The sequence below is a fragment of the Gymnodraco acuticeps genome, unplaced genomic scaffold, assembly GCF_902827175.1.
Source record: "Gymnodraco acuticeps unplaced genomic scaffold, fGymAcu1.1, whole genome shotgun sequence".
In the NCBI taxonomy this organism is placed as follows: Eukaryota; Metazoa; Chordata; class Actinopteri; order Perciformes; family Bathydraconidae; genus Gymnodraco; species Gymnodraco acuticeps.
In genome coordinates, this window is record NW_022991156.1 from 127,501 (window position 1) to 137,304 (window position 9,804).

The following is a 9,804-nucleotide window of genomic DNA, read 5'->3' on the forward strand; positions in this document are numbered from 1 at the left end:
TTCTCCTCCTACTTGAAAAGTTAAAGCCTTTTATTGTCATTATACACAGAGTATAACGAGATTCAGAGTGCAACTCTGTCCCGGTGTGCAAAAAATACAAATAAATACATAACACTAAAAAACACGGCAATAGGACCGACAACATACAATCATACGGGGGAATAAATAGTTAAAATATTGATATAAAAATAGTATATAAAGTGCATTAAAAGTGAGTGTATGTGTGAGAATGGTTACAGTTATTGCATTATGTGTGGTGGTTGAGCAGCCTGACGGCCCAGGGGTAGAAACTGTTTTTGAGTGTGTTTGTCCGTGACTTGAAGCTCCTGTCTCTCCTCCCAGAAGGCAGGAGAGAGAACAGTCTGTGACCCGGGTGAGAGCTGTCCTTTATTATTTAGTTAGCTCTGCTGAGGCAGCGGGAGGTGGAGATGTGTTCCAGAGAGGGCAGGGGGCAGCTGATGGTTTTCTCTGCCATCCTGATCACTCTCTGCAGGGCTTTCTTGTCCGCAGCTGAGCATCCTGCATACCCCCCCGAGATGGAGTATGACAGCACGCTCTCGATGGTCGCCCGGTAGAAGGACACCAGCAGCTTCTTGTTCAGTCGGTTTCTCCGAAGCACCCTCAGGAAGTGAAGTCGCTGCTGGGCCTTCTTAACTGCTGCAGTGGTGTGTGCTGTCCAGCTGAGGCTCTCCGAGATGTGAACCCCCAGGAACTTAAAGGTGGAGACCCTCTCCACTCTCTCTCCATTGAGGTGAAGGGGGGCGGGTTCTGGACGGTGCTTTCTGAGGTCTATGATGATTTCTTTTGTTTTGCTTGTGTTCAGATATAGATTGTTTGCTGAACACCACACAGACAGCTTCAGGATCTCGTCTCTGTATGCCGACTCGTCGTCTCCCTTATATATTTGGCCGACCACAGTGGTGTCATCTGCAAATTTGACAATGGAGTTGGAGGGGTGAATGGGAGAGCAGTCGTGTGTGTAGAGAGTGTAGAGGGCTCAGCACGCAGCCCTGCGAGGAGCCAGTGCTGAGGGTGCGGGTGGAGGAGCAATAAGGGCCTATTTTCACTGTCTGAGGACGGTCTGTAAGGAAATTATTTATCCAGGCGCATAAGATGGAGGGGAAACCTAGGCTTGACAGTTTTTCCACTAGTATGTCAGGTATGATGGTGTTAAAAGCTGAGCTAAAATCGACAAACAGCATCCTTATATAGTTGCCTGGGCCTTCTAGGTGGCTCACAGCTGTGTGAAGGACCGTGGCGATGGCATCATCCGTGGATCTGTTGGCTCTATAGGCGAACTGATGAGGGTCGAGGGAGGGTGGGAGGCTGGCTTTGATGTAGTCGGCTATCAGTCTTTCGAAACATTTCATCACCGCCGATGTTAGGGCTATGGGCCTGTAGTCGTTGAGCTCTCTGACTGGTGTCTTTTTGGGGACAGGAATGATGGTAGCCGTTTTTAGACAGGATGGAATGCAAGCTTGTGACAGGGACAGGTTGAATAACCTGGTCAGGACCCCTGAAAGCTGGTCAGCACGTGTGCCTGAACGACTACGGAGGGATAGGGTCTGCAACATGAGTTTGTGTGTGTGCCTCATCAGCAATTTTCCCCCTAAAAATGAATTGTAATCAATACTTTTAGATGTAAATGATTTATTGTATGATTACTATGGGTCTCTAAAACAATCAGACTGTTAGCACACTGTTAGCAGACTGTTAGCAGACTTTTAGCACTCTTTTCCCCACTGAAACAACTTCAAACCATCAGTGTCACTATTGTGGGGATGTAGGGATGTACCTGTGCCTGGTGTGGAGCCTCCCTGCACTTTAAATCAATTGATTTGCCTTTATTGATCGTATTTTCTGCTGTTAATGCACTGTGCTCATGTTGGGTGATGCGCTCCCTGGAGCCCTCCTGTGGGGAAACTTGGAACTGCACTTAAATCACTTGGTGCTTTTTAAGCCATTTAAATGAGTTTTTCTCACTTTGATGCTGCATGAACACGTATTTGAGCATCTATGCACACTTTCCTCCTATTTAAAACACTTTTCAGTGAGGTGCTGCAGCCTGCTTCTCTCCTGTTTCTCTGCCCCTATTTAAAACACTTTTCAGTGAGGTGCTGCAGCCTGCTTCTCTCCTGTTTCTCTGCCCCTATTTAAAACACTTTTCCTCCTTCCACCTTGCTGGAGGTGAAATCTCTATTTCAGCCCTGATTTTGGCACATCTTGTAAATTAGTTAAATGTAGGTTTGTGTTTTTTATTTAAGTCGCTGTTCATTGTTTTTTATATAAAGCAGATTTAATGATATCCTATGGAGGCTGATGTGTGGATGTTGTGTCCTTTTGATGACTTTGTTGAGCTTGTTTTTAGCTGCATGTCTTTTTCTATCTCACTGAACAAAGTGATGTATGTGAACTGGTTCAGCTGGTGAGGCTGGTTATGAATCAGAGGGAGGAGCTGCAGACAGGTGAGGGAAGGTGAAAGTATGAAGTCAGACTGCCAGACGCCATTTTACAGCTCGACAGCAGGAGGAGAACAACAGGGTGAGTGTTAACACCAGGATCTGCTTTCCAACACATTTATTATTTACTGGATGTCAGAAAATAACTTGGTTAAAAACTGCGTCCTAGAGTCCAATGAGACTTCTGCAAGTGTTGTGAACTTTTATTATTTCCTGTTTTAACCGTGTGTGTGTGTGTGTGTGTGTGTCTCTGCAGTGTTACTGGTTTATCTCTCAGACTGGAGAAGATGAGTGGTTTCAAAGATGAGGAAGAGGACAAACCTCCAGTCTCCAGCTGTCTGTCTCTGAAGAGTGACGGCTCTATGTGTCTTCCTCCAGACTTCAGTGATGAACCTGGACCCTCAGACACAAAGTAAGAGTTTCTCCTGTAACCTGACCTGCAGAGGATTCAGTTGTTTGGTATCTGATCATCTAAAGTGTTTAATGAAACCCAGTAGAGTACATTAACAAAGTGTAATTGATCTCTTGCTTCTTGTCATCATCAGAGATAGTAAATCATCTACCAGTGAAATCATCCTCACTCTACATGTTGGACTTTGTGTTAAATTAAGCAAATCAAATATAAATGTAAAACGTTTCACACTCGAATGAATTGTATCAACAGAAACCCACAATCACGACTCAACAACTCTAAACATCTGTAATCAGGTGAACAGTCAAAGATCAAAAGCTGCTCTTTAAATGAACTAATGATGTTTAAACATGTGTTGTTTCCACAGACAGAGAGCAGAGTCTCCGGTCTCCATGTGGTCTCTGAAGAGGGACCGGTCTAAAGAGTGGCTTCCTCCAGACTTCAGTGATGAACCTGGACCCTCAGACACAAAGTAAGAGTTTCTCCTGTAACCTGACCTGAAGAGGATTCAGTTTGTACGTAATCTAATATATCAAACTGTTCTTTAATGATATCATGAGAGCAGTTTGTAAAGGACAAACGCAGCAGAGTAAGCTAACATCGTCTAAGGATATTTCAAGAGGCAATTGTTGGGTTCAGAATTCCAGAAAAGACAGACAACTTCTAAGTTTAACTATTTATTGTAAAGAGAGCAAAAGATATATATCACTTAGCCAAGGACTCGTCACGTCTTTGGGAATCACAGGCAGCAAAGCTGTAATCTGTAACCACCAAATCCGTCAAGAGCCTCGAACCTCGTGCGACAATACATTTTATTACACAGGGCCTTGCCCGTACATTTATGATTGGTCAAGACTAGCTGAAGAGATACCGCGGGTTAGACCTGGTTCTCTTTGGTCGGTGCACAGACTCAGAGTCTCTTGGCAACACGATCCTCCAATCAGCATTCGGCCGGCCTGTGGAAGCCCCTCCCTACTCTGGCACCATCATACTCTTTTGTCTTCTCTAACGTTTCTTCAGATATAGCGGGAAACCATAATGTTGCTTCCTAGCTTTGCGGGGGAGCGCGGCTCCCATACAGAGTCAAGGCCGGTGCGTTGTGCTGTTCTGACTACCTCTTTGTGTTCTCTCAGTCTCCACTCGACCTTGCTACTTTCAATATTGCAAGCTAAACTTTCTTCTGACTATTCCCCTCGTTGGTATCTAACCCATCAGAACCTGGGATTAGTGATTGTGTCTATTCTATAGTCATAGCAATCTCATGAGCACAATAAGCATATATTGTAATAATAAGAATCAGTCTTGTAATGTTATATAAAAATAGACTCCACACAATTATATTATCATTGTATCTGTGTATAACATGGTTTTAAATAATAAAAATGTTGATACATTCTGATTTAAAAACGATATATATTGTGCAAAACATTATTTACCAAATTGTGCATGTCTATGATATGTCTTTTTAAGATGTGTATTAATAATAGTGATAACCTGGTGAGCTGGTTGTGTTTAGCATTAGCAGATATAACAGCGTTTTGTGATATTACATGTAGAGTTAATGCAAAGACCCAGATCCGTGCCTAGCAACACGAAAGAAGTGGAGATGTTACCTGTGTATTCGTGCAGCGTGAAACTTTTCATCTTGAGTGTAAAGTTTTAAAGTTATTAGGGCCCGAGCATTTAGACCCAACGGCGTCCTAGCACGAAGTGCGAGGAACCTATTGTTATCCTAGGAATTCTTCTTCTTATTTTTCTGCGCTTTAGACCTGTGTTTGAGAGCTTTAGGACGCTTCAAAAGTTATATGATTATCAAGGACGTCAGAACCGGTGAAAATGCTGACATTCTGGAGTCAATGGGTTCAAATGGTACAACCTGCTCGCTAGCGCCACGAGTGTTGTCACGATACCAACATTTTGGTTTCGATACCGGTACCAAGTCAAGAATTGCGGTTCCGATTATTTTTCGATACTTTTCTTAAAAAAAGGGAAACAGTCTTAAATGTAATTATTGTGCTTTATCTCACACCAGAACCAGAACACACACTTTTAAACAATGAGAACAATAAATAAAATAAATGACAATAATTTGTATTAAATAAAATTAAGCATCATCTCAAACTACTTTTTTGTCTAAATAGATTTGGATATTAAACAACAGAAATGACATAATGAAGCCTCCGACAAAAAATAGTTAATCACAGAGCATGATGTAATTATGTTATCTATCACATTCGCTGACCTGTCTGTCTTTAAATTCTTTAAACAGCTCTGGATTCCGGTCGGCGAGGTGCTTAGCCAAGTCTGATGTGTTGGCTCCCTTGGTTTGCAGGGATCTAAAACATGTCTTACAGACAGGCCTCGTGGTGTCCGTAGGCTTGCCCTCACTGTCAGAGATATAGCTCAAATCTTCCAAATTTCGCTTCTGGCGTCTTTTTTGTCAGCAAGCCGAGGCGCAGCGGCAGCTGCACTCCCACTTGCAGCCATGCTTCTCGTTTTCTAACATGCTCTGGCAGCTAGCGCGTGCTTGAGAGGGGAGGGACTTAGAGCGTGCTTGAGAGGGGAGGGACTTAGAGCGTGCTTGAGAGAGGGGAGGGACTTAGAGCGTGCTTGAGAGGGGAGGGACTTAGAGCGTGCTTGAGAGGGGAGGGACTTATGGCGTGCTTGAGAGGGGAGGGACTTATGGCGTGCTTGAGAGGGGAGGGACTTATGGCATGCTTGAGAGGGGAGGGACTTAGAGCGTGCTTGAGAGGGGAGGGACTTATGGCGTGCTTGAGAGGGGGAGGGACTTAGAGCGTGCTTGAGAGGGGAGGGACTTAGAGCGTGCTTGAGAGGGGAGGGATTTAGAGCGTGCTTGAGAGGGGAGGAACTTAGAGCATGCATGAGAGGGGAGGCACTTAGAGCGTGCTTGAGAGGGGAGGGACTTAGGGCGTGCTTGAGAGGGGAGGGACTTAGAGCGTGCTTGAGAGGGGAGGGACTTATGGCGTGCTTGAGAGGGGAGGGACTTAGAGCGTGCTTGAGAGGGGAGGGACTTAGAGCGTGCTTGAGAGGGGAGGGACTTAGAGCGTGCTTGAGAGGGGCGGGACTGCAGGCACGGCTGCAGTGCAGGGAGTGGAAGCAGAGCGCTGAACACACACGGCTCTTATTAAAACAGCGCTTTCTCACCGGAGTACTTTTTCCCGTCATTCTTAAAGGACCAATACTAATGAAACGGAGGAATCGTAACGTTTTTAACGGCAGGGTATCGCGGTACCTTTCAAGTATTGGTACACCGTGCAACACTAAGCGCCACCTATGAAAATCCCATTTCAGAAAAAGTCGCACCGTAAGCCCGAATGACCTGAAATTTTGCACACTTAATCCGTCTCGACCTGCTCCACAAATAATCCTCTTGGACCCCTAAGCTCCGCCTACTTTTATTTATTTTAATTAGCATAATTTTCAAAACAGTGAAATGTTAACTTAAATTTAAATTTGGAGTTTTTCAACACCAAACTTTGTATACAGCATCGGTGGAGGGTCAGACACACTACCGTAGAAAATGAGCATGTTCAGACCATAAATATGGCCGCCATTAATCAAAACGTATTCGCAAAAAGGCGGGGCTTAGAAAGAAATGCTCATAACTCATCAACAATGTATTCAAACATCACAGCTTTTGCTGGATAGGTTCAATCTGTCTTGGAGAATAGGCACACCAAAGCATTTTTATTTTGGAATATAGTGGGCGCCAAAAACACCACCAATGTATAACTCAAGCACGGTTGGACGAAATACTTTGTTTTTTTAGACATACTCTGGGGGTGAGTATGCATTGATATTTAAAGTGTCGAAATGAATGACGAACGTGGGCGTGGCCTATACCTTTTTTTATTATTGCGATGCGCTTAAATGAACTTCGGACAGAAAACTTGGGACACGTCACAGCCAATGACCTTTTCGAGAATGTAAAAAAAAAAATCGTAATCTTTTTTTAAAACAGCTCAGTAGCGCCCCCTATTGTGTGGGTAGTCACATATAGTTTCTCAGAACTTCACGAATCTTGGCAAAGACAGTCCTCATGGAATTTCGGACATATTTCTAATTAGTCATTCGCATCCATTAGCCCCGCCCCCCAGAAAGTCGGCCATTTTGAAAAATGTGCGTTTTTCATGCATTTGAAGCACATTTTTGCAAACTCCTCCTAGGGAAATTATCGGAAAAATTCCAATCCAGGACAAGTTCAGACAAATCCGATTTGTTGCTAAATTGCGAAGGAACAGTTGATCGCTCAAACGAGGAGCTCGTAAGCTAACGGAGAATGTACCATTTTTGACGATTTACATGTCACAAATTACTCCAAATTACTCCAAACTACTCGCATGGTTTTTCCGATATTCACAAAACGCTTTATACCCATTGCTATTATGATTGTACATATAATTCAAATTGCCTTCCATTAGCCCCGCCCCCCAGGAAGTTGGCATTTTGAAAAATGTGGGTTTTTCATGCATTTTAAGCACATTTTTTTGAACTCCTCCTGGGGAAATGATCGGAAAAATTCCAATCCAGGACAAGTTCAGCCCCTATCCAATGTGATGGTAAATTGCAAAGGAATAGTCGATCGCTCGAACGGGGAGCTCGTAGGCTAAAAAGTACAATTTTTTACCATTTATATATGAGATACTACCTTAAACTACTGACAGCCGCCTGTCTGCCCGGCGCATCAACTCTCACACACACACACCTACACAGACACCCACCCAAACAAATAAATAGCCTAACATCCAGGGGAGATGTGATTAGTGAGTAAACAAACGGTAAAGGGCAGAAAGTCTGATGCACATTTGATCATCTTAAATAACTAATCACGACGGGAGCGGTTTGTAGAGCTGTGCTTCGTTGACATAAGTCCAGCCATGCGTCACGCCTCTTTTAAACATCACAGTTGGCTGAAATCAACTCCGGAGAATACATCAGTGTACCCTCGGTTATAGCTCCTCTAGCCCTCCGGTATCACTGTGGACGTTTTTGTCCGTATGGGTCATTTTTCACTTTTCATTTTGCAATAACTTTGGTTGTGTCGGTGCAAATGGCCTGATTTTTTGTAACAAGGCTATTTTCTCGATCTATTTTGGAATCCCAATTTCAATTTTTGAAATCGGTCTTTAATTCACTGTGTAACAAATCGACTACGCAAATTAGTCATTCGAGACAAAAATGTCCACTGCAAAATGCTTTGATAAAAACATTATATTAAAAGGTTTTTTTCACAACTTTTTTGGGTTCAATCTTTAAAACAACTTCCACCCTAATAGAAAATATCAAAAATGTAATCATTTTCAGGATTTTAACCCTTTAAATGCCATTTTGAATACATGAAACCGCTGTTTTTTTACATGATAAAAACAGAGAAAATGTGTTATTTTCCAAAAGATACATATCTGGGGACTGGCTCTTTTTTTTTTAACACAGTCTTGGATATGTCAAAGATTAGCAACAACATGGATTTTTTTTGCATTATTAGTTTTTGCACAAAATCAGATTGAACAAAAAAGTTACAAATTAGTCATTCGGGACAAAAATGTCCACTTCCAAAAACTGCTCTAAAATGACAACAGATTAATATTTTTTTTTTACTTTTTGGGGTTAAATCTTTCAATCAACTTCAGTCCTGATCAAAAACACCAAATGTTAACTTATGTTCAGGATTTTAACCCTTGAACTGCCAGTTTGAAAACATGAATTTGCGTTTTCTATGAAAAACATGCACAAAAAGGCAGTTATTTTCCATATAATGAATGTTGGGGGGGGTCAGCTTTTTTTTTTTTTTTTATCACAGTCTTGGATATGTCAAAGATTAGCAACAACATTTATTTTTGGTGGATTATTAGTTTTTGCACAGAATCAGATTAAACAAAAAACTCACACATTAGCCACTCGCGGACAAAAATGTCCCATCCACTCCCATTATAACCACATATTTTGATCTCGCCGCCATACCGGTATAAAATCATGCATTTTGTAATGTCAGGGTTTTATATTGGAGGAAAATAGTTAAATGTGTCCTTTTTACTGTATATCACCAGATGTGACATTTTACCATTGAATTACATGCTTGTCATTTCTTGGTTTCTTTGCCTGTTGTATAATGGGGCCCTGCCAGCCATTGGAATACATGCAACTAATATGATGTAGGTGTGTTGGTATGGATGTGGAAGAGTGATATCAGCTGATAAATGTGTGTGTGTGTGTGTGTGTGTGTGTGTGTGTGTGTGTGTGTGTGTGTGTGTGTGTGTGTGTGTGTGTGTGTGTGTGTGTGTGTGTGTGTGTGTGTGTGTGTGTGTGTGTGTGTGTGTGTGTGTGTGTGTGTGTGTGTGTATGGATATACAGTGTGTGTGTACGGAGACAACAATATACAGTAGATTTGGTTTACAGCAAGTCGCAGTTTTCACCTCATATCTTTCTTTCTTTCTCTCTCTCTTTTTCTCTCACTCCCTCATTCCCAAACTCATACACACTCTTACATATTAAACCTCCTTATACCTTGTATGTGTGTGAGTGATTGTGTGTGAGAATGAGACAGGAGTAAGTGTGCTCTCATGGCGTTTTGTTTTTCATTTGTGCTGTTTCATGTGTCTTTGAGGTAAACAGATGTATGATCTTGACCCAGCTTGACCTCGATGTTTTGAATTGTTTGAACTTCAAAGTCCTTTGATAATGTCAAGCAGACATACACAGCGACACATACACCCCTTGAAGTAAATAAAAACACCTGGCTGCAAAGCCAAAGCTTCAAATATGTATAGTTTGGCTGGATGGTCATTTCATTCCTGTGATACGCAACAAGCAGTAAGATGAAGAGGAGCTTCTCTGTGGGTCAAGAGGTCTCATGCAGCCGTAACTTCAGCTGCAGGACTCATCCTCTGAAACAGAAACACCCTGAGAAGGAGA